The following is a 25,739-nucleotide window of genomic DNA, read 5'->3' as shown; positions in this document are numbered from 1 at the left end:
AACAGCAACACACATCTGGACAGGATGTTACCCTGTCCATGTCAAGCTGCTGGTGAAGCCAGCAGGGAGAATCCCAGTGGCATTGGGGACATTGAGCAGGGAGGGAGGAAGGAGAGCACCCACTGTGCCCAGGTGTGCACTTCCCTGGACTTGCTCAGCCATCCAGACCTGGCACCACAGCAAGTGGCACCAGGGCCAGAGGCCATCATGCTGAGGGACAGGCTGCTCCCATCCCCAGGTCCCCTCCTGGTGCCAGCTCAGTGCAAGGGGAAGCAGTAACTTTAGGATGGGTTGACATATCAAATGAGTTTGAACAGCACTTGAAAGAAAAGAGGTAATTTTTCCCCACAAGTTCTTGGTTAAAATTGCTATTTTTTTTCCCCTCCAACATAGCACAAGGCCTCAGTGCACCAAGGAGCACATTCCATAGAAAGGGAGCATGGCTTCAGCATTCCACTTGTACACCACCACATACACAAAGAGCTAATTCTCTTTCTGCCCACTTCCCTCTATTTTCTGCATAAGCTAAACTACTCTTTCCACCTCTCTGCTAGAATTTGTGTGTGTATGGTTTTTACCCACAAACAAAGAATCTGCTATTTTCCTATTTTCAAACACTGTTGTTTGACACCTTTCAGTGTGGGGTTAAAAAGTCTAGATAATGGTTTTTCAGCTCATGGATTGTTTTGATTTAGCTGCCAATTGAGAGAAAAATTTGGCTAAGCTGCTTCCAAATACTTCATTTGCTTTTCTCTTTTTTTTTCTTTTTTCTTTTTTTAAAGCAAATGCAAAATTAAAAATGGAGGAGAATGGAAGAACTGCTTTGAGTTGGAGAGAAATATTAATTTTTGAATACTGATATTGAAAGCAATGAAACAAAAAAAAGTGACTGTCATGAAGTGTGGGAGACAACTTGTTCCTCTGCTTCAGAATATCTGGATCTGTCCCTCCCTTCAGGAAAATATCCTGATGTTCAGCTGTGATAATATTCTTGGGTGGATCCTCTGAGTCTTGCTGACATAAGCTCAGCTTTACAGGCTAGGTAATGAGACTATTTTATCATTGAGAGGGTGAGGACACTCCCCAGTGAGGGGGGAGGCTCCAGATCCCAGTCTCCCCATGATTCAAAGAAAATCTCTGTATGAGTTCACAAATTCACATCTGCTGCTTCTAAATTATTTTATTTAAAGAGTAAGTTATTTGTTCCTCTCCCCTCTCCTCAAAGAAAAGGCATAGGAAATAGAACAGTCCTCTTAGCTGTTCTCCAGAAAATCTGCCTCTTGGTTTATTTGCAACTTTCAAACTTTTAGGAAGAGAGAAAAAAAAAAAAAAAAGGGTGATGTCAAAGCAACACTTGCTATGTTCACAGTTGGATTGCATGGTGAGAAATGATCGAATCCTGCTCCCAAGCCACTCATTGAGGTCAGTGTCTGCTGCTGAGCAACGGGGGGAAATCCCTCTGGGGAAGGGAAGGGAAGGGAAGGGAAGGGAAGGGAAGGGAAGGGAAGGGAAGGGAAGGGAAGGGAAGGGAAGGGAAGGGAAGGGAAGGGAAGGGAAGGGAAGGGAAGGGAAGGGAAGGGAAGGGAAGGGAAGGGAAGGGAAGGGAAGGGAAGGGAAGGGAAGGGAAGGGAAGGGAAGGGAAGGGAAGGGAAGGGAAGGGAAGGGAAGGGCTGCTGCGCTCAGGCAGGGCAGTGCGGGGATGTGAAGATGAGGAGGATGCAGGGATGTGAGCAGGTGATGGCCTCCTTCCTGACGTGGAAAATCCTCACAGCGCCACTGCTCCACAGACACATCAGCCCTGTGTGCCTGAGGTTGAGTCTGGTTCCCTCTGCAGCCTCACTCCCCACATCAGCCATCCACCCAATCTTTCCTAGGAATGAATCAAACCCAACCCCATTAGAAAACAAAACAAATAAAGAAAGAAACGAAACCAGCGGGAAACTGGTTGCGCTCGTTGCAGCCCGTGTGTTGTTGCCCCGGAGGAGCCGGTTTAGGGACGCGCTCCATCCTAAGGGACACTGAGCTGCGGGCACAGCGCGGGGCCGAGGGTTCTGCCCGGACACACAGAAACCTTTACCAAGGGTTGAGGTGTAAAATCCTCCCGCATTCCCTTGCAGGGAAATCACAGGGAACATTTTTTCTCCAGGACAAGTCAAAGGACCTTCCATGCCGGAGGCGAGAGCTGCCCAGCCCCAGAGAGCCCGAGGTTCTCTCGTTTTCTGCGTCTTGTTGCCCTCTGGTGGCACTCGTGAAAATGCCATCGTGGCTCTCTGTCCCTGGGACCGCCGGCCAACCCCCATTGCCTCCGTTCTTGGTGCTCCTCTTTCACAGTTTCCCTCCAGTGTGTTTCACTGCCAGCTTGAGCAGCCTCAGGCTGGTGATGCTAAAACATAATCGCTTGGTTGCCAAGCTCTGCTAAAAGCTCCTCCTTCATCAGCAGGGATTTTGGTACTGATGTTTCACCCACCTAACCTGCTCGAGGTGACACTCCTGCAAAGGCACTGAATTACATCAGGTCAGACACAATGTGCCTTTCTTGGTTTAACACATCCCTTAGGGCACTCTGAGCAGCATGTTCCAGTGGGCTGCCTTCAGTATTCACCCCAATATTCAAACCACTTTTTTCTGTCTAAGAAAGATTTGGAGGGTTTTTTCTGGATGGAGCTGGTCTGCCCTAAAACAAGCTTAGCATTATAGTTTCTCAGAATAACTTCTGTGCATTTGGAAGGACCAAGACTCAGAGTCAACTCCACCAATAAAAGAGGCAAGCATCTTTTATTAGGGGTATAACTTAAAGCTTAGAGATCTTTCATATAAAATAAAAGAATGAACCCTCCTCGCCTACAATTAATCAAATTTTGGAAAACATCAATTTTTTTAGCAAACTTGAGTGAATATGGGAAATAGCCCTCCAAAACCAGACTGTCCACACAGGTGGTAGGAGGGTTTGCTGTGGGGGGGAAGGATGCAGGGTGTCAGGGTGAGGCTGCAGAGCCACTGTGTGGGAAGGCAATGGCTGGCTGTGAAGGAGGAGACCCAGATCCTCCCCTCCATAGCAAAAGGAGTCTGAGCTCTTAGGTCTCCTGTTCCAAAAGGTATCTTGGCTGTCAAATATTTCTCTCACCAGTTGTGCCCTGAGACCCTGTCTTGGCCAGCTGAACTCTGAGTGCTGTGCTGCCTTCACTCCCTCTGTGCATGTCTTGCTCCTGCTGGAGAGGCTGCAGAGCCCCCAGCAAGTGATTTTGGTGGGACTGTGATTCTACAGCAGAGGAAATGTCAATTCTTACTTCACTGAAGATCATGAAAAGCAATGACGCCAGTAAACCAGTTGGCATGGGGTCCTTTCTTTTCTGCAGCTGGCAGCCAAACCACCTTGATACACCAACACTATCTTTCACTTTCATGGCTGAGTAGCAGACCTGGTCTGTAAATAACACAAGATAAGATAACATAAAAATGATGATTTACGTCTGGATTTCCACTCTGAACCATTGAACCCAGCTGTTCCCAAAATCAGAGAAGCTCTTTCACAGAGGTTTAAAAATAATTGTTGCAGCCTCTAAATGAGAATCCAGACCTAACAACAAACTGAGAAAGAAACCAACAAACCCCAAAGAAATGTAGAGCTCTGATCTGAACCCTGCTTTATGCCAGGACAAAAGTGAGATGAGCAAAGCAAACTGGCATTTCAGAGTCTGCTGCTGTTGGCAATATCCTCTACACTTACAGGCCTTGGGGAGTGCCTCAGGTCAGAGTGAGGAAAGAACATTAATGTGCCCTTCTGGTGGGAAGCCTGCAGCCCCTGGGGCTGTGCAAAGGAGAAAGAAAGGACCAGGGAGCTCACAAATGCCTGCCAGGATCAAGAGGCATCAGCTGGGCTGGGAGAAGGAAGCAAGTCAAAATTGTAGAGGAAGGAAAAGAGACATCTTAAAAAGGATTTAATGTGCAGGGAAGGCAGCAGAGCTAAACCCAGGCACTGAACCTTCTCATGCAGTAAGAAACAGGAAAGTACATCCATCCACAGTCCTTAATATTGCAAACTAGCCTGGTAAATAAATTCCTCATTATGGAAATGGATATGATAACAGAATGAGCTTTGACTAAGAAAAAAAGACAAAGAGCAGGTCTAGCAACACTGCTGAAGTGGCTGAAGGATGGTTCTGAGCATGCCCTTGGATGCTCAGGGACTGGCCTTGGATGCTGGCTGTATCATGGTGCCTTGAATGGGGGTAAAAGGACAAGATCTTTATCTTTTGGGCATCTGCCTAGGAATTTGATTGTGGTTTTATCTGGAGATTCACAGGTCCAGATTTGAAGTGTGGAACTCGGAAATTTTATACAGCATCATCTAGAAGATGCCTTTTTTATAAAACAAGGTAAGAAGAAAGCCAGGGTCATTGGTGTGTGCTTTTTGTTTTGTTGTTTGGTTTTTTGCCTTGTTTACTTTGGGGGGTTGTTTGTTTGTTTGTTTGTTTGTTTTTCAAAGCCCTTGAATTCAAAGGAATTCATTTGTCTCTCATTTTGTTAAAATCTCCTTTTATTTCCCCCAAAGATCTGAGATGCTTTTCTCCTGTGATATTTCCAATACCAGCTGCATGACACACCTCTGTCCTGCTTCTAAGGCAACAACTATAATTTGGCTTGTTGTTTCACTCCAAGAATGGTCCTAACACTTAGCATTTATTTTTCAATGTTTCACTTTGAGCTTTTGACTGTTTCACTATTTCTTTTTGGATCTACAATTGTGGGATTCCAGTACCTTTTCAATCACCTGCCAGAACTTGAAAAATCTCCTGAGCAGGATCAAATACACATTTTACTTCAGCAATATCAATCTCCCAGAACTCTGTTGCAGATTCTTCTTACAAAAAATTGAATTATTAACATAACATAGAAAATTCAATAATTAACTTATTTTTGGAAGTGGAATTTCAGGTTGCTATTATAGCTAATTACTGGAAAAAAGCACAACAATTTGACCTCAGGACACATAATTTAAAAATTAAATCGTTAAATGCAGAACAAGAATGTTATCTGCCTTTTGCGATGAAAGTAGTAAGATGGAAAAAACAACGTGGTTGTCAGTTTACTGACCATTTGCAATAACTGAAGTGCCATTTTTAAACTAAAAAATGCTAGTGTAGTAAAGCAGCACTTTCTTCACACTATAAATGGAGTGAATTAGGTGCTGCCGAGGTTATTTCCATATAGACCTAGCTCATGGGCAGGCACAAGGAGTGGGGACACAAAGGCTTGGGGAGGGAAGCTGGGATTGGGCTGCAGAGGAAGGAGACAGGAAACAGATGCAGAAGAGACTTGTTTCCACTGGTGTGAAGGATTAAAGCAGCCACAGGCAGGCTGGGGAGCTGGGTGCTGCTGTGCCCATCACAGTACCCAAACACTTTATGGCCATTCATCTGTCTTTCCTCAGGACATCTCTGTGGGAGCACAGTGCTGCTATCCTCTACTCCATTATGTTACAAATGAGCAACAGAGGGAAGAAGTTTCACCTGCAGGGTCAGTTTGCTCCCCATCACTCCCCCCATGGCCCCTTCACTGCTGGGCTGCTGGGGACGGGCTGCTGTGATGTCCTGGCATCCCTGGGAAGAGAGCTGGGAAGTGAGGGGGGCTGAGCACAAGATCTGATTGGCTTAGCAGTCATCTAACAGTCATCTAGCCTGGAGTACCTAGGGAACAGTTTGGGATAGCAGGACAACAATTCTCCTTGGGCTGAGCCACCCTGCACTGCCGGGGGATCTGTAGGATCACCAAGTGGGTGACACAACTCTCACAGCTCTCAGCCTGCACTGTGATTATGTTCAGATCTATACCAGTATCTTTCTTTCTTTGTTTTGGTCTGTTGATGGGGTTTTCTGAAGCTCCACAAAAGTATGATATTTGTCTGAGACAATGATGAAAAATGTAGCATTTGTGACCATGTAGCTATTTTAGCATTTAGCTTAAAATAGTGATGGAATTAATGAGCACATATAAAAGCCATTCAGTTAAAACCTATAAAGAAGTACACTCCAAACACATCTTCTATAGATCCTTGAAGGGTTTTTTATTAATGTTGTGAATATACAATACCCTTAATTTTTGCAACTGACAGGCTATTTTATGTTGAAAATAAATAAATCAAAACTAGAGAAGTGCTGTGTAGAGGTGAAAGCTCAGGTTTTACAGCAACAGCCTGAGGTGTGTGGCATGATTGCAGATACCCTGCATCTGCAGAGCCAAACACAGCTCAGAGCTGCGGAAAATTTGAGGATGTTGTTTTTATTTTGAATAATCCTTTTGTTTAGCCTTTGAAGTGAATGTTACTCCAGAAAAAGGCAGGCATTTATCAAAGGAGCTGTCTGATTTTCAGCAGGAGATGTGCAGACCTGTGCTGTACATTTCATTTCTGTATCGAGGGTTTATAGTAGCTGCTTTGGTAGGACATGCCTGGAATATATGATCAAACCACTTGCAGATCCAATTTAAAAGTGTTTTGCAGCATTCTTTTGTCTCTCTCACTCATCTGGTCATTTGGAAAGCTTTCATTTGCACATTTACAAGTAATATAATTTTTTTTTTATTTTCTGTGATCTCCCCAAACTAGATCTGATTATTGCTACTTACATTTGATTTAGGCTATGATTATAACAAGAACACTTCCAAACATGCAAAATTCATGAATTCAGCTATTCCCGACTCCAAATGATAAAATGTTAAATACAATATATGTGAGTCTTCATTTCCTTCTAGCTTTTGAATATTTCAGATGAAATCAACCCATATTTTCAAGCTTTTCTTTCTAGCCAAGAGTGCTAAAGGCTTTCTATCCTCCAGGCCGATTTGTTCTCAGTTTTTCAATCACAAATGCACACAGTAAAGAAAAGGCCACTCAAAAAGTTGCCAAAAATCTTTGTGAACTGACTGCAGTCTCCAAGTAGTGCAGGAAAATAACACTATAAAAACTGTTACTAAATATCAGCAGATTAGAAGCTGTGTAAAAATATTCACATCCCAAAGCCAAACACTAAACTCACTGTTTGGGCAGAGAAATTTTTGGCGTCATTACTGAAAAGCACCAAAAAAAGAAAGAGAGAAAAAGGAAACTAATTTCCCTATTGGATCCTTTCCTGCTTGTTGGAAAATCATATGAGGATGTGCTTTGCAGGTGTAGCAGCTAAAGCTTTGGTAAATTAAACAAACTGTTGGCTTGAAGGAAATTCATTCTGCAAAAACAGGAACTGCAGTGGTTTCTGTTTCTGTCTCACAAACCCAAAATGGGAGCACAAAAAAATATTGTCTCAGAAATCCAAAATGGGAGTACAATGTGTTCTCACATGAAAGCCTGGAAATGCTGCATCCCTCTGAAAGATGTGAGTGCAGTGTAAGGCTGGGGTATGGAACAAGGACAGGGACACACACACACATGAAATACCCCAATTTATTTTTTGCTGCTCCAAGCTGGCTTTTAATTCAAACATAATTTATGGGGACTGAGGATAAGGTTTAAAACTGACAGGCTGTTGAATCCTGAGACATTTCCACCCACTCTGTTTCCACTGCATAAATCAAAGCCTGCCTTTGTTCAGCAGCAGTATTGTAGCAATGTCTCTATGAGTTCAGAGCAGTGATTGAGTTATCTTTGAGGTAGCTGCCCTGAAAAAAATAAAAGTAAAATCCTCTGGAGTGGAAAGTTCATGTGCCATGTGCCTGGTTCAACAGGCACCATGCAGAGCTGCAGGCATGTCTGAAGTCTCTGTTATACCAAAACTGGTCCATCTGAAGCTCGAGCTAGGGAAGGATCAGGCAACAAACAGCACACTCATCAGCCTGCTGTAGTGGCTATACAGAATCTGTAGATAAAAAAGTCTATGGTAAAAAAATGGGAATCTATGCACAGCACAGAATAGCACTAAAGTGAGGTCTCTGCAAAATATGAAGCAAGATTCTTGGCTTGTAACTGGCTGGTTGGACACCTGGCTCATCTCAGGGACCAGTGCAGCAGCACCAAGGTTTTGTGGGGCAGGCAAAGGATCAGCCATGTGGCTGTGATGGAGGGGCCCTTTCTCCTTTTCTTCCTGAACAGGAGATGCTGTCTGGGGAAAAAATAAGCATGTTTGAGAGAGAGAAGGGGACAGCAAGTGATAAGGAAAGTCAGCATTGCTGGAGGGCCAAGGGCTGGGCTTGGTGCTGCAAGGGGGTCACTGCAGGGAGAGCAACTGAGCCTGTCTGCACTGAGAGGGACACAGTGGCTCTGCAGGGCCCTCCTGCCACTCTGGAGATGCAGGTTTATCTGGGGATAAACCAGATCTCTGAGGGAGGGCAAGTAATCCAATAACTGTAAGATGAATTACATGATGAACTGCGGCAGTTATTATGTTTGTAGTATATGTACTTCCATTATAGCTAAATTAATTGAGGTAGCTGTATGATATGAGCAGGGGTCTCAGGAATTAACCTAATCATTCAGATGTGACCTCTCTCTCTAATGCTCAGAAATTAGCAATACATCATTTGTTCTTCTAAGATCTGTGGTATCTTAATCTCTGTCAGTGCTTACAAAAGCAATTGTAATTGTGCAAAATAAGCAAAAGGAATGGATTACACTATTCAGACCAGAACTGTGGTGGAAACATTTGACTCTCAACAGATTTTGGTTTAAAGACCTGAAAGGTTTTTCTCGTTTTGTCTTTCCTCATTTTTATACCTCCTCAGCTTCTCAGACCTGCCAGCACAACTCATGTGTGAGCTTGTTTTCAAAATGACATGCATTAGAAAAGCTCTTGGTGTGATTCTTGTGGTGTCCTGCACAGGGCCAGGAGTTGGACCCAAGCCTGATGGGTCCCTTCCTACTCAGCATGTTCTGTGATCCCGTGGTTCCACTGCTAAAAGCCAGCCAGTCACATTCTCTTGTTGGGAGGTTTGAGGATGGTGAGCAATCCTGCACTGGCCTTGGCTCAGCCTGGGCACCATCCCTCGCCTTTGGGAGCCCCAGGCACACCCCAGCTGCTCTGCATGGTGCAGGGCCTGGCACAGGTCCCTCAGCAGCAGTGGAGCTGGGACCAAGCTGTGTCTCTGGGAGTGCATGTGCCTCCTGCCATGAGCCTGGGAGGTGCCTGGAGAGCAAATCCATCTTGGTCTGGGCTGGGGACATCATCTGGTGGTAGCCAGCAGGGTGGACACAGAAGATCAGGAGTTCTAGAATCACAACAACACACCAAATTGCATTTGCTCTCCAGGAAAACCAGCACAGTCAAAACCAGAGTTTCCCAAGTAGCCTGCTCACTAGCAGGGCTCCTGGAGAGCCCTCTGGGAAGCCAGGCTGGTGCATGAGTAGTGTTCAGCTGTCCCCATAGAGTGTGTGGGGGGAAGAGTCATTACAGGATGAGCTTCAGGTGTCAGGTTGTGTGTGTGTGCACAGCTGGACGTGGGCATCACCCATTCTGTAGCACAGCTCAGTGTGAGACACTGGTCTGTACAAACCTTGTCATGGTGGTATTGGTCTGACACGGTGCCAGTGCTGATGCAAAAAGGAGAGTTTGAAATATTGAGAATCCTGAGGAATGCTCCTGTCCTGTCTAGGAATGGAGATGCACCCCACCTATGTCAGCAAGCCAAAAGAAATCTGCTTTTCTAGGCACTGGAATTTTCCTGAGCTAGATATCTCAGTTTGGTTTTATAACCAGGCAGATATCAGTAACCTACATCTCACTAAAGAAAGGATTTATCTTCTCTTTTAAAAGGTTCTCTATATTTTTATCCAGGGGCTGAAGTAGGCAGAATGAAAACACTGAAAACAGCAAGAGAAAGAAAAGGCAATTCTGGAAAAGTGCTACAAGAGCTTTTCCTCAGTGCATGCCTGCTTTTTTCCCCCACCCTTTTGCTTCTGCACCCAGCTGCCTGACTCTGCCTCTCTTCAGTGTATTTCAGAAATAAAATCTGTCACAATATTTCCTCTCCAAGTGCCACTGTGTGTTAGGTTTCAGCTCCTGACAGATGTATGAAATACCAGCTCCACCAGATGCACGCAAATGTGGAAGCTTTAAAATGGCTCTGCAGGCCACAGACCCACTTCACCAGTCTGTGTCACTGAGGACAGGTGTCCTGTCAAAGGTTTACTTTTAAAAATGGAGACTGATCCTGGTGGTGACATACTTAAAACTGCTGAGTGATTTTTTTTAGGAGCTAGGCAGGGAATGCTGCCTGAAACCTGCATCTGCAGGGCAGGGAAAAGGGCTGAAGCTCCTCCTGCAAAAAACTGTGTCAAATCACAGGTATCTTAGCTGAACTTTATTTTCAAATACTTTAATCTTTTCTTGGAGGCAAAGTCAAATCCTCCCTCCATGGCTTTGATCTCAGCTGCTTTTCTGGAGTGTTGGCTGGGAAACATAAGCAAAGATGGGGGGTGATGCTGTCCCTGCAGTGGAGCAGTCTGGATTTTCTCCCAGTCATATGCCCTGCAGCCCTGTAATGCATCTCCTGCTTTCTATGTATCCATAAAATCTTTTTGCTCTTGCATGAAAAGTAATGTTAAAAAGGAGGACTCCTTTTTCCTTAGCATGAACCCACCGAATTTTGGCTGTTTTGCTGGCAATGGTAGTATGTCTATCTGCTCATACCACAATTGACCCATGTTGGTCCATTTAATTTTCTGTTTTAACCTTTTCTGTGGGCTTTGATTGCATCCACAGGTTTTTCTAAATAAAAATGATATTTAAAGACTGAAATGCTTACTGAAAGGTCCGTAATTCTACCTGATACATCATTTCTGCCACAGAGGAGCTGCGAGAGAGGCATCATAAATGTTGATGGCCATCATTGGGATGGCCCAGCTCCCATCACAGGTTTTGTCCTTGGTTTCAGCAAACCCCATCTAGCCAGATGCTCTTCTGCTTTTAGTATGCAGAACACTAGCAAAATATATCTTTTTGGGGGCTTTTTGTCAGGGCCTTTTCCTGACGCTGCCATTGTCCTTCAGTGTGGGAGGACGCTGTAACACAAGGGCAGCCAGAAGGGCAGGGCAGGACGGGGCTCTCTGTCCACCAGGAGATGGCAGTGCATATACTGACTTAGGGGCTTTTCCCCTTTATTTCTCTTTTGCAGTCTCCCTGAAAGAAAATGGGTCTTTTGAGGACAACAGACTTGTAACCCTTTCATTTCTGTTTGAGGGGGGTTTTTTATTGTTGGTTTTTTTTTAAATTTTATTTTTTTTTACTGCTTGCATTTACATCCTTCCCGCACCTCCCTCTGCAGCACAATGCCCGCAGCCCCCACACCTACTGGTCGCCTTCCCAGTCTCAGTGGCTCAGCCCTACAGACAGGCACAAGGCAGTGTCACAGACACTGAGCACCAGTACTGGAGGAAGAAAAAGAAGAGAGGGTGACCCGTTTTGAAGTTAGCAGGCAGTGTGTGCACAGGCTGCTGCGCACCCAGTGCACAGGCTTGATCTCAGTGGTTTCTGTCCATGCTTTTCTTAAAGAAAAATATGCCCTTGTAGGAAAATTGAATTGACATTTAGCTTCTAGATTTCATCCTTGACATTCTCAGCTGGCCAGAGGATGGCAGGAGACACAGCTCCTTGCCTGTGTCAAGCCTGTGTGCCTTTGGGCCATATAACTCACAGCACTCAAGTCTCCTGCTAAGGACTCTGACATTTTCTGCTGCAACGTCTTCCATCAGAGGGCTTCCAAAAAGGGTACATTAACATATGAAGTCCCATAGATTTTGGGAGGACAGAATGAGACAATAGCTCAGAAAGGGACAGTTTTCTGCATCTGCCCTGCCAACAATGCTCATGAAGCAAAGTCCTTGTGTTCTCTCTTCCCTCACCACTTTGGAGCAGACCCTCAGGAGTTTTGTGCTTTATGCACTTAGTGATGAGAGGCTTTTCAATGAATTGCAAATAGATTCGAATGCCACAGCTGAAAAGATGGACTTTTTGGAGGTAGTGCCATAAATAAAGAGACTCCGAGTCTCTTTCACATAATACTCCAAGAACTTTCTCCTGAACCTGAAATGCCCCAGTTTTCCACTTCTCCTATCAAAACATTTTTCTAAATAATTACAGAGTGTTAAAAATGGATTGCTGTACCCAGGAGAATTTGCTCTTTGTTTGCCAGGAACAAATAGGCCAAGAGAATGTGCGCTCAGCATCACGAGTGGTGTTTGAAGGAAAGAGCAAAGTCAAAAGCCTGTAGACATCACCAGAGGTGCTCCTTTTTCAAAGTGAATTTTTATTGCACATTGTCAGGGTTTCAGGAGACACTCCTGCACATTGTGTTCCTAGGGGCTGGGGGAAAAGAAGGAATCTCCTCATTCCAGAGCAGAGCACATGCTGCTATTGACACGAAGGAATTTCTATTAATCTTTCTGGAAGTGACCTCTTCAAAAATATTTTTTTGCTTCTTAAGATGCCACTTCCAAACAAGTGCTGGGTTTTGATTACAATAGTCATGTTCACAACTGTTTGCACTTCAGTGGCATTACTGTGCCTCCTCTGATAATCCCTGATCCCTGAGCAAGCACAAACCTGGAAATGTTCAAAGCATCCTGCTGTCATCAGTATCTCTGCAAATTGTTTTTCCCTTTTAGAGAATCCTTTTTGCATTTGGTGTGCCTGAACAATCTGTTTCCTACTGTAATGTGATGCCAGGTGGTAGGAAGATGAAAGATGGACTAAGCACACCTAGTTTCCCCTAGGAAAAAGGAAAAACTGTCCTAAGCCCACAGCCCCCAGGAGAAGTTCAAGACATGCTGATTTCCCTGTGGGTTTGCCAGGTTGAATCTCCTCACCCACACATATGATAAGGGCTTGCTTGAGAAGTGGTTGGGGGCTCCAAAACAAGTAAGGCCATGCAGTAGTTGTTCAGCAAGACTTAAAAGAAATGTGAAATATTTAAACAATACACAAACAAACAGATCCCTTTGATATTAATTTTGCTGAATTTATTTGCTTCCCAGCTCGATTACAGTCATATCCCAGGCAGCAAAGAGCACACGGCTGCAAGAGAGCACCCCTAGACTTTACATCAAGGCCACTTTGCACAGACCTCTTATTTCTCCTGCTTCCCAGGCCAAGGCTGTGAGGTCAAATGTATGTACTAGGTACACTGAGAAACAAAAGATATTTCAATCATACAATCACAGAATTTTCTAGGTTGGACAAGACCTTTAAGATCACTGAGTCCAGTCAGGTATGTGACTGCTGCCTATGGACTCCAAAGGTGCTTGTGGTATGAAAAAAGCCAAGTCAAACCCACCTGTGCACATTGCATCCTCAGCAAAACAGCAAGGCAAGTCTGTCCCATCCTCCAGCACTCCACCTTATGTGTGGATTTCTTTTATAAATTATTTCTGGACGCTTTATATTCAGGTTAAGTGGCTTCTGAAATATCTGTGCACACATTAATCTGTTTCTAGTATGTGTGTGTACACATACAGGGACTCCAGGGACAAGTGCTTTCCACCATTTCCATCAACCCTCTCCCTTCTAGTCTCTCTGGTTGTTTGTTACTTTCACTTGCTGTTCCTTGTCTTAAATTAAACTGCAAGTCTGTCCTCACAGGGATGTCTTTTATTATGGGTTGTTGGAAGGAGTTTTGCAGAGAAACTGGAGCAGCAGATAGAGCTCTCCAGGCACTACTGAAATAATAATGAAGTAGTTTCACCAAGGTTGGACGAGAGAGCGTTTTCGGCTGCGTCTGAATTCTACTTGTCCCTGAAAATTGCTTAGGTAATAAGATAGCTGCTTTAAAATTGCTGGGGGTATCCCACAGGATTCTGCTTTGACTCTGATTTCCATTTGCAGCACATGTTCTGCCATTTGGCCAGCACCATCCACCCGTGTGAGCTAATTTAGGGTTGCTAAACAGATGACAGAGAACATACATCTTTTATATTTGATCTCTGCACTGGTGAGTTATCTGACTGACGGTTAATCTCAACTTGTAATAGGATTTGCCTACACTTCTTGAGAGTGAGATATTGGTCTTCTTTGAACAAGATCTTGGGGGAAGCATGCCTGGGAGAAAGGTGGGAGTGTTAATTTGTGCTTTTTTAGCTCCTTGTTTTTGTAGGTTGGAGCTGGTGCTGTGTGCCTCTGTGAGGAACAACAGGGTCATCAACCCAAGGAGATCACCTGTCAGAGGGGACAGCATCTTCCAGCTCTAGGGTCATCCCTGCACACCAGCAGGCTCAGGAGCTGCCTGCAGCTGGTGTGGGCCTGGTTGGGCTCAGCTCCCGTCTGGGTTGGTGGCTGCTCTGCACCTGTGCTGAGCTCAGCGTCTAGCCAGCCCTGTGCTTCACTTTCTGCCTTCCTTTGTATACATCAGAGTGTTGACTTGGTGACTGTCTTCATGTTGGGGGACTTTTCTGGGCCTCTATCCACTTCTTCAGTACTCAAACTTTGGCTATTGCTATGTTCTGCTCTCAGGGCAAGTCCCCATTCCCAACACTGTGTGCCCTCTCTGTGCCCTAGTCTGCCAGCAATGCTGCTGCATTTTCTGCCCTTAGTCCCTTCAGTCTGCCTAGCCTCTCCCAGAGGTACAGCAGAAACAGCCTGGGGACCACAGTCTGCAAGGAGCACACTCAGAGCATCCCAGCTTTACCTGCTGTAAGGTGGGAAAAGGTGTCTGCCAGCCCCCAGAGGAAGAAAGGCTTCTGGCACCTAATCCTGGCAGAGTGGGCAGAGGAGGGAGCTGGCAAGAACTGGCTGCACTCCCTGAGCTCCTCCTAGCATACCCAGGGGGAGAGAAAATTGTACTACAAGACCATGGAGACCATGAAAACTCAATGCTTTTGATTGTGTGAAAACTTGTATTGACACTTCAGTTTCTACAGTCACACCATCTGACTGACATCTGCAAGTGAAGGACAACAAAAAGAAGCCTGAACATGGATGTCCACAATAAAAACTCTTGCTCACACAGACAAAACCACCTACACATCCTGCAGCAGAAGCAAATCTCACAGACTGCACTGGATGGTGCCCTGGAATGATGCTGTGTGTTCTAGGTGAGGTGGGTTCGAGGTAGGTGCTGATTGCAAGTTTAGAAGGTTTGTCCAAATTTTCAACAATGTAATACCATGCCAGCATGAAAATCTGTTGTTTATTTCTGGTGCAGGTCAGCAAGTAACTTCTGATGTGTTGGATAAGAGCAAGACAGTGCCAGTAAGAGGCACAGTGAGGTCTGTGTCCCTCCCACCTGTCCTGAAATGGTCCCCACCTTGGTCAAAAGCCAAGGTGCCAGGCATGGTGGGGCTCTTGTCCTGACTCCTCGTCATGGCACCTGCCAGGGGCTATATGCCTGTTGTACATTAACTAACCTGTACTATGGAAGAAAGGTCATGTGTGCAACCTGGAGAAAAAACAGAACACCAGAAAAAAAACCAAAAAACACTGAGTCATCTTTGCTAAGTGTTTTAGACCTGAGCTGACCCAGTTTTCTGTGGAATTATGTTCCTGCACAGGGCAGGGTCACCCCATGGGGTGAAATGCTGGTTCAAACGATGCTGTTGTGCTACACACAAGGGAATTTTCAGCAAGATCCATGTTACGAGGCCTTGATTTGTCTGTCATCTGATCCTTTTTGAATGTGCTTTCAGGGCAGTTGATTTCAAAATGGTCTCTGTATTGTTTGGGTCTGCTTTGGTGTAGCATGACATTCAGGATTCCTTTACAGGCAACTGTGCAGAGCAGGAAAATCTATGTGAAATGCTTCCTACTGGAGTCACCATCTGGCCAATATTCATCTTGTTTAGTGAAATACCAAGATATCCATAGAACGCAGGTGTTAATGCAGATCATAAGGCACAAGTGACCGCAGTAATAAACCAACATGCAATGAAATGTAATTAATGCACCTGGTGCTTGGGTTTGAAAAGAATTTCAGTGCCTTTTTATTTTCCCTGCACACTGAGTGAATTTTAATAGTTGGAACTTTAATCATCACTTCTCAACCAACCCTTTAATCATATTAATTCTCTTAAAAAGTGAACGATAATATTTTTTAGTAAATAATATTTCATAATTCAGTCAGGAGGGGCAAAGTGCAAACACACATGAAACTATATGCTGCTTAGTAACATTTTTGTGGCATAAAAAAACTCTTGTCCTGTTTCTGTCAGTCTGGTTCTGTTGCTGGCAAAGGTTTGTTTTCAGTCATGTAAGCCTTGTTGATCTGTTCCAAGTATTTTTGAACCAGCTGGAACAAGTGAAAATATCCCAGGCAAAAAAATAAATTATTAAAATTTCTATCACTGGATTTCACACTGTGTTTTTTATCTCACCTCTGTCCTGCATTAGGAATGAATGCATTTTTGTAAGGTTAAAAACCCCCAGGATGACATTTGTTCCAAGCAGACCAAAAAACTCAACTCCACACTGGAAATGTAGATTTTATGTCTGTGTTTCTGAGTACCAGAAAATCACATTATTTTCAAATGTCCTCTCAGAGCAGAGATCAGACCCAATCTCATCAGTCAGCTGGCAAATCCTGTGCAGACAGGGTATTTGTGGAGAAAGGGAGAGGTCAAAAAGTCAAAGAGAGGGGTCATGAGCAATTTTTATTTTTGCATGGATATTTCTCAAGGGTGGTCTGAGGGTTGTGAGGAACATAAATCTGTGGGTATACTTGAACACTGACAGAGAGGGATGGTCACATCAAGTGACTTCCCAATCCAGTGTTATTTAGTAGGAACTCAGAGTGTGCTGCCTCCCCAGAGAGATTGCTGCTGCTGACACTGGCACTGCTCAGTCCCTCTCCCCAGGCTTGACACAGGTGCAGATCACACTGTGTTCTGCCACCAATGGTCACTGCCATCAGCTACACTTTCACCTTCATCATTGGACCATCCTGGTAAAGCAGAGTTTGGTTCCCAGTCAGCAAGGACAGGCTGCTGAGGGTCACTGCCAAGGGACAGAAAACCCTCTTGTCACATAGCTGAGGGTACAGCCAGGACCTCTGCAGTGTCCCCTTCTTCCACAAGACAAAGGAAACTGGGAGAAGGATGGCCCATGTTGCTTCATACTGCTGAATTTCCTTGTGCTCAGAGAGAGACAAAGAAATTAAGGAAGGCCTGCTGACCCCAGCTTCTCTTACTGCCTCTCAGCAAAGTTGCTTTCCCGGCAAGCCCTGTGAGAAGGGCACAGGCAGCACTGGGGTGGGCTGTGACAATGAGTGTGAATGGTCACCTGGTGGGGCAGGGCTGCAGAAGGGCTGATGGGGATGATCCCTCCTGTCCTCGCCTGTTGCAGCATCCCTGCAAACCCTTCAATGACCTGGGTCAGTTTTAGGAAACAAATTACTTAGGGCTGTCCTTGGCACTTCCTGACCTTTTTTTACAGCCACCAAAGCTTACTAATTGTTCTCCTTGGGCACCTGACTTTACACTTGGGTTAATAACCTCATAATGGAGTGCCAGCAGCAGACAAGACATGTGCCACACCCAAAGCAAACCCTTGCTGACAGAATGGGGAACTGCAAGCAGTGCTAACCAGGCTTTCCTGAACCCCAGCATTCTTAAGGATTAGGACAAAATCACAAATCTGTTTTTTTACTTCTTGACCTAAGTCAGCTTTTGAGCCCTGGACTGCAGAGGTGAAAGGTTAATGTATTAAGCTGTCTGCTCTTCAATTAATCCCTAAATCCTGGGCAGATTTACAAACTCTTGGAAGATTTTAAATCTCACCTGATTTATGAGATGTCTTTTTTAAGTTCAGATTGCCTTTACAGACGGTCACCATACAGGGCAATAAGGATAATTGCTATACAGATTTATTATCAGGATGGAAATTTTAATTTCCAAAATAATGTGCACCTGTCTATCCTGACACTGTGGCAAAGCTGAGCATCTGAAATGTTAAACCCTGATGTCCTTTTATTTTCTTCATGCCTCATTGAAGAAACCAGTTGTGCTGAGGACAGGCTATGAGCCTGACAAACAGAGGAACTGAAATCCTTCTGCCATTGACAGAAATGCAGATAACTTGTTGAAAATAAAGCTGTACACTGTTGCAGCATCAAGAATTTCTCTCAGATAATACTGTAAAAATGCACCTTTTGGAGGAAGTTCATTGTCTTTTAAAGAAAACCTTGACACTGGAGAGTTATGAGGATGTGTGCCAGAAGCTAAGGGAGTTGGCAGGCTAGTATATTTGCATATGGACTTTCTGCATCAATTAAAAACCTGGAGCCTTGAATACACAGATGTTTTAAAATTCATTCTAGTGCATTCTCTGGTGCCCTGAGAATCCTCCTGAAGCCAGAGAGAGCATAACTAACATCCAGACCCAGTAGTCCAAGAAAAGCCTCATGCCATCACCGCAAACACTGAAGAAAAGGCCAGGGAAGCTCTTTTGTTCCAAGGTAAGTAATCATAAAATCATAGAATTGTTTAGGTTGGAAAAGATCTTTAACATCAAGTCCAAACCTTATCCCAGCACAGACAAGTCCACCAATAAACGATGTCCACATTTACAGGTCTTTTAAATACTCCCAGGGATGGTGACTCTATAATTTCCTTGGGCAGGCTATTCCAGTGTTTGACAATGATTGTTGTGTAGGAAATTTTTCTAATGACCAATTTAAACTCTCCCTGACACAACCAGACTTGGCTACTAATCAATCTGCTCAGCTAAAAGAGAGGACTGGATTGTAGGCTGAAGGCTGATACCCTAGTCAGTAAAGGGAATCCAAATACTCCATGTTATCCTGTGACTAAGAGTGCCACTTGCCAATAAAGGACTCCATCTCCAAGAGGGTTTACTGGTACAAAGCCAGTTACCTGGCTGTCAGACAATGGGCATGAATCACACCCAGTGCTCATGATTCATGGCTGCTCACTAGGCGGAGCCTCCTCAGGTATTTCCATATCAAACAGAAGTAGGAATTTTCAATGGCTTCCCACTCAGGTGGGATTGAACCAGTGGTGTAGAAGAAAGGAGCCTGTGTGCAGCCCTGGCCCCTGGCTCCTCAGAGCAGCTGCACACTGTTGCAGAGGAGACCTGTTCCAAAAGATGTCAGACAAACTTGCTCATGAAGCCTTTGCAGACATCTATGGGCTCAGTTGTTATTGTTGAATGTGCTCTTTGTTTAAAAAAGTGTAATGCCTGGGCAGGACTTTCATCCACAACAGTTTGAAGAGCAAGGAATAGCTCATTCCTTTCTCTCCTGAGCAGACACAGCCCTCTATGCAGAAATATTGTATTATAGGTACTTGGAAGAGAGAGGGTGAGGAGTGGGAAGGAGAAAATGCCAGGATCCCAGCCCCATCAATTGTTGTCAGCTCTGCTCTGGGAATAGAGTGTAGCTGTTAATTGCTGCTGCAGATCCAGCAGATGGTGGGTAAGACATTGTATTTAATGGAGCCCCTCAAAAAAGAGTGGCATCTGTTTGTTTAATTTCTTGGCAACTGAACGGCAGATTTAAAAAACAAACAAACCAAATTGGACATTTAGCTACGAACATCCCCCTAACAGATTATAAATGTTTTAAGATAAATAGGTCAAATTAAGCAAAATATCAATTGACACATTTGAGAAGTAAGCCAAACTTTTAGATATTTTCTCTTTTAAAGATTAGATTTTCAACATATGGCAGTGAAACTCCTTAAAGAGGCTTTTAAATTAAATGTTGATACTATCCTTTTGACTATGAATTTGTCGAAGTGTTCATAGAACTTATACAAGCTTATTAATTCAGAAACTAATCTATTCTGCCTCTCTCTGACACACATGCTGGGATTAAAATATGATTTCCAGATCTAGACACTTTAATCATATGCATCTCCTACATTTATAAACAGCAGCAGAAAAACAAGGCAAAAAGAATTCCTCTCTGTAACAGTTGGGACAAGCAACTCTGAGGAGCTATTGCCGTGGCTATTGCTGCCACAGCTCCTGTATTAATGCAACCCCTGTATTTCTGGAAATTCACTGCCACAGAAGTTGTGCCATAGTGGAGTTTGTAATGGATCCATCTGTAATAGGGAGTATGAAATTGTCTCTAACAATGGTTAAATCTGGATGCTTTGCACAAGAATGTAAATTACCTTGATCTTTACTGTCTGTGCAGGGCTGCACCATGTGAAATCCATCCTAGCCCCACTCCTTGAGCACACAGCCTTCCAAAGTGTAAGAGTAGATGGCTCTCCAAAGATCTCCTCCAGGTACTTTTTCTGGGAAGCCTTCTGCACCATTTGTCAGATTTTAGGCATGTTTTCTATTTCCTCTTTTAGAGCAGAGTTCAGCTAGGATGCTTAAGCTGCGAACCAGCCCACGTGGCCTCCCTGTTTCCAGCTGCTGATCCAAAAAATGCTGCTGCTCACTTTTTCCTACCAGCTAACTTCCATCCATGTTCATTGCTGCAGGCCGGGCAGAGGCTCCCATCCGTGCAGAAAGCCGTTCCCCGGGACGTTTTCATGGCTGGCAGCTGCGGCAGGGCCGCGCCGCCCGGGCCGCGTGTGCTGGGCCTCGCCAGGGCCTGGCGCTGGCAGGGCTGCAGCAGGAGCCCCAGCCATGGCTGCCAGCACTGCTGTGCTGCCCAAATGTGCCCTCCCTGGCACGGTGTGCTGCTGGCTGCACGCTGGCTGAAGCTGTGCTGTGTTCTATTCCAGGGCTGATTTCCTTTCAGGCCCTGGATGTGCACGTGCTGTTCCCTGACAGCAGGCCTGGGCATAGGGGGCACAGGTCTGGGTGTCCCTCAGAGGCGCTGTCTCAGGCAAGTGCCAGATGAGTGCTGCTGGAATTCTTCCAGGTGAAAAATTCAGTTTAATCTCTGTGTGTCTGCACTGCCCCAGCAGGACAACCTTGGGCCACAGGGAGTAGCTCACTTCTCCCAGAATTTCCCTGGGTAGGGGAATATCTCACACCCTCTTGCTGACACAAGCTCCCTCCTCAGCCTATCCCCAACTCTCTTCTCCCAGGTGCTCGTTTGTCCTTTTCCACATGGACATAAATGAAGAAATAAATGGGAAATATCCACACCATAAACCAACTGTCAGTATTTTACCCTGGTGATTGAATTCTTCAGGGAAACATATATCTAAATATAGTCATAGGCTGCAGTCAGATGATATTTTTACAGCTCTTTACTAAGGACACTTCTGATATATATCTTTCACTTTTGTTTTTATTTTTATCATTCAGGTCATAGCTTTGTGAATATTTCATCTTTTAAATTAAAGGGGGGCTGAGTTGTTCACATAGTGTATACACCTTGATAATGTCTGGTCAGTTGTGGTGAAACAAAGCTTCTAGCTCAGCTCCCCAGTCTGTGAGTAGGGCATAACAACATGCAGATGATAATAACAGACATTTTTTCTCACTCCCAGAAATAAAAACAAGAGCTATCCAATCTTACAATTAGGATTTCAGCATCAGCAATTTCTGTTGATTTCACATCAACAGAAGCCTAAGACTGTTAACCATACCTTACTGCTCTTATTTCAGATAAGACCTTTTTCTGATTAAAATTTTTATCAGGTGAATGGAAAATTAAATGTCTGTGTGATATGAGAGTCCATAAGGTTTGTTCTTTTTTCGCCCTTGGCTTACTCTTAATAGAACTTGTATTAAGCCACTCTTTAAAAAAAAAATTGTTAGAAGACGCACTAGGAAGACACTTCCCCATACACTGAGTTGATACTTGATTTCACAAATGAGGTCAGTACCATCTTGATCAAACAGAGCCACTCCTCCAACAAGAAAAGCATCCTGTAGTGAATCAGGACATATGGAGCAGACCCAATTCTATTGGAACTAAAATAAGCATGAAAAGTTCTCAAAAGCGATAATTTAAATGCCTCTCATGGCTCTTACCACATATCACATGCTTTGCCTATAAAAGGTTAGACTGGAAAAATCTACTACAATACCTATCTTGCAAAAAGGAAAAAAAAAACAACTCACTTCTGTAACATTCTTAATTAAAAGATAAGGAAATATTCCTCCTAAATACTTACACCTTGCACTTATCTATGACATTTCTGCTAAGGAGCTGAAAAGAGCGGATGAGGACTGTTATCTGCAGTGGCTCAGCCTGTGCCAGGCTGAGGAGCTAACCCAGCTGTGTGTGCACAGCTCCTCTGAGCACCCGAGGCACCGGTGGGGCAAACCGGGACTGCTCCCGCACACCCAGCTCCTGCAGCAGCATCACCCCTGCCTGCCAGGGCTGCTGGTCCTCCTGGCTCCTGTCATCATTGCAGGGAAGTGCTAAACGCTGCCAATCCTCCCATCACCCTTTGTTTTCCACAGTTCCTCTTCATAAGGAATACAGCCATTGGGAGCCGAATTGTAGAGTTAGCTTAGAAAATAGCGGCAGTGAATATTTAAAGAAAGACTTGGGCATGTCTGTCCCTTTCTGTCCATTCTGCAGCACTGCTTTCCAGCATGACTACTTAACCTTGTGATATAAATACAGGTTCTTGCAGGCAAACACTCATTGGAGTGAGAATGACAAAATCTCCAGTACCAAATATAACCCGTGCATCTCCACGGAGATGGGAACAGGTAGGCAATTTTGCCTGACAAGCTGTCTAAGATCTGCATTTTCCTAGTCACCCTCCCTTCTATTTTCTACCTCAGCTTCAGTAGACTCATCTGCTAATTTTTCCCTGATGATGCCCTCCACATAATTTACCTTCCTCATGCTGGCAGCCATCCCTTTATAGAGCTCTCTGCACTCATTCACAAAAGTCAACTGGGTAAAGAGGCCCCATTTCCTATTTTAGGGCACATTCCTTGTTTTAATGCTTTTGGTGAGGCTTGTGCTTTTATCCAGAATGAGAAACCATTGCTTTATGCTTTTTTAAAATTTTAGTTATTCTTTATTGTCCTATTGTAAGGGAAAATCAGGCCCCAAGACTTTCTATTGTTCTTGATGGTGTTTCTAATATGTGGTCATTTATTGGTTTCTGTCAGGTAATTATTTCCTTTTGTAGACAAGGCATTTTGATATTTCATTCTTTTCAAGGGAAGAAGACTAAACAAATATTACTGTGTTTGCTATAAAAGACAGTTGATTTTCTCCAAACTGACTTGAATTCTTTTCAGTGCAGGTTAAAATTAATGGTGAATGCTCACTTTTTGGTTTTGTGTTACTCTAAGATTATTTTCTCCCATGACTTCTCACTTACTTACTTTTCTGCTTTTGAAGTGTTCCATACAGGAGAATCATGACATGGTGCAGTGGAGCAGCAAAGAACAGCATGATGTTTTTCCCCAAGGCTGGCAAGGCCATGCCATGGTGGAGCAGCCTGCAGGGATCCAGGGCTGACCTCCTGTACTGGCTGCAGCATCACTTGGAGATGTTTTCAGGCAAAAGGGATCTGTTTCCTAAAACATCCAGCCTGACCTGCACCTTAGCAGCTACAACTTTGGGGTCTGTGGCTGCAGTGGGAATGATGTAGCCAAGAAATTGCAGCCAGAGGAAAGCCTGTGAGTGTCACACATGGCAGATTTAAAAAACAAACAAACCAAATTGGACATGGTGCTAGAGACTGGCATGTGATTAGCAACCAGGGCTGATTTAAAACCTGTTAAAATGTTTTATAAATGTGTCTGTGTTATAAGGAAGAACAAAAGAAACATAGATAGGGGACCAAAGCCTGTGTTTGGTCATATGCAGGAAAATAAACTAACTTCCAAGGGGATTAGTGTTTCTGTATACACAAAGTTTCAGACTCATTGAAATCAATATCCTCTAAGCTCTTTGCCATCTCTGAAGTGCAAGTCTTCAAATTAGTTTGACACACTTTGTCAGAGAGCAAAAAGCCCAGTCAGCCAAAGAAACCGCAACAACCTGAGCCCACTCTTCGGAGGAGTTTGTCAGCACTTCACACAAGCATTACTGAAATGAGGTTCAGGAGTCTTGAGCTTTGCAATCTTTTCAAAAAACCATTTTTTTATTGCACTTGAAATAAAAAGGAGTTGGTATATGAAAATCAAAGTACTGCACGCCTCAAAAGATAACAGAAGTTTATTACACTATAAAGGCTTTCAGCATATGTGAATGCTTATTTTATCTGCACACATTAGCATAGTTATTAGTCATTCTAAATGATTAAATTTTTCTCTCATCCACCTAATCTGCATTATAAATGAATATACTAAAGAGCAATGCACATTGTTGACAAAGCACTGACTTGGCAGTCAGGAGACAGGCTTTGTTTCTGGGCCTGATTTTGACCTCTTGAGCTGGCCAAGGCTGGTTGTTTTGCCTTGAAATGCTTCAGCATTGTAATATTGACCTATCTGAACAAAAGCATCACTATACAATCAATATGCATCAATGCCCAATCAATATTTTTAACTACTTTACATTGTTTCATTATTTATTGTCATAGGCAATCCTGTTAATGATGCTTAATGAAAGGAGAGAAACTGTTTGGCTATGGATTTTGATGTGCTTTGGTATTCATGGAGTGATTTTTTTTTTGGACTGAATAAGGGCAGAGATCCCCCTTGCAGCAGTGGCAGCTCCTGTGACTTAAGGCACTGCCTCCTCCACCTGGCTATCTCTCCATTTCTCTTCAGCAGCAATTGCTAGAAAGGAATTAACTCATAGTATGTTTGAATGAAAACCAAATAAAATTTAGGTTTGAACTGTCCAAAGTTGATTTCATTGTGGTCTTGAACAAAGACCATGTTCTGCTCCTCAGTTCTCTCCTTCCCACCTTTTAGGCATTGTGTCTCATTGCTGTGGCAATCTGTGGCAGCCTGGAGGTGAGTGTGGATGCCCAAAGATAATGGGATTTTCCTTCTCCCAGAAGTGATGGGATGGTCTCTAGATCTGCCTGTCTCGTCAAGAAGTTCAGAAGCCTTGGTCACAAACCGTGTGAAAGAATAAAGAGTTGTCAAGAGCCCCACAGCTGCTCGTGCAGAGGAGCTGGTGCTGGGAGCCCTGCATGCCCTTGCCAAGAGGACAGGTAACATTGCCTGATAATCACATGTGCCCACCAGGGAAAGCCCTAATTTTTCTTATGGTTTTACTGGGCCTCAGAAAGTTTACTCTTGGTCTCTTTTGTGTGTTCCTTACACTTGGTAACCATATGTAACTGGTTTTTGCTACAGCCAAGCCAAACCTGTGCCAGTATGTTCAACAGCAGATGAAGTCCTTCCTTCCTGATAGGATGGGCTGAAAAAGGACTGTGGCAGTTTGCTTAAGTAGGGTGGGGTTGGTACCAATAAATAGTTGAATTCCCTGGAGGTCAATAGTATAGAAAGTGAAAAAAATCTCCCTGGTTGATTGTGTAAGGATCACCTCTGATTTAGCCATATTTCCATGAAGTCTTGCTCCAGTGGAGTAATGCTCCAGGACTTCTTCAGGCATTGAACATAGATTTGTGTTTTACTGAGATAAAGCGGGATGTCATCTGTGAAAAGAGCAATTTATGTCCTTTGTCATGGATTGTGATGCCTCCAATCTCTGGAGACTTTCTGATAGCTATTGCTAGCGGTTCAGTGGACAGTGCAATCAGAGGAGGTGACAAAGGACACACTTGCCTTCTGCCTCTCTAAGGAAAAAGTCATTCAAATAAAGGAGTCTCCGAGAGTCATTCAAACAAATGAGTGCACACCCTCTGGCTTTCTGTGGGCTTAATGAGCCCTATTCACCAGAAGCACAGCCTTGTTGACAAGCCCCTGTCTTTGGAGGCAGAAAGAGAATGCTGAAGAAAAGTCGGTCAGATTTGTTTTCTCTGAAGGAGTGCAAAGACAATTTTCTGCCCTTGCCTAGGACTGTGG

The 25,739-nt window shown here is 44.1% G+C and overlaps 1 long non-coding RNA gene across 1 annotated transcript; it reads left to right on the top strand.

The window, feature by feature from the left end:
* The first annotated feature begins 1,341 nt into the window (after positions 1-1,341).
* On the top strand, positions 1,342-16,218 carry LOC141729045 (uncharacterized). Its single transcript, XR_012580290.1, has 3 exons — positions 1,342-1,422; positions 4,304-4,376; positions 14,074-16,218. It is a non-coding gene; the product is annotated as an uncharacterized LOC141729045 (long non-coding RNA).
* Positions 16,219-25,739: the final 9,521 nt, after the last annotated feature.

Source organism: Zonotrichia albicollis, chromosome 5, assembly GCF_047830755.1.
Source record: "Zonotrichia albicollis isolate bZonAlb1 chromosome 5, bZonAlb1.hap1, whole genome shotgun sequence".
Classification (NCBI taxonomy): Eukaryota; Metazoa; Chordata; class Aves; order Passeriformes; family Passerellidae; genus Zonotrichia; species Zonotrichia albicollis.
This window is presented reverse-complemented; position numbering and strand designations above follow the sequence as displayed.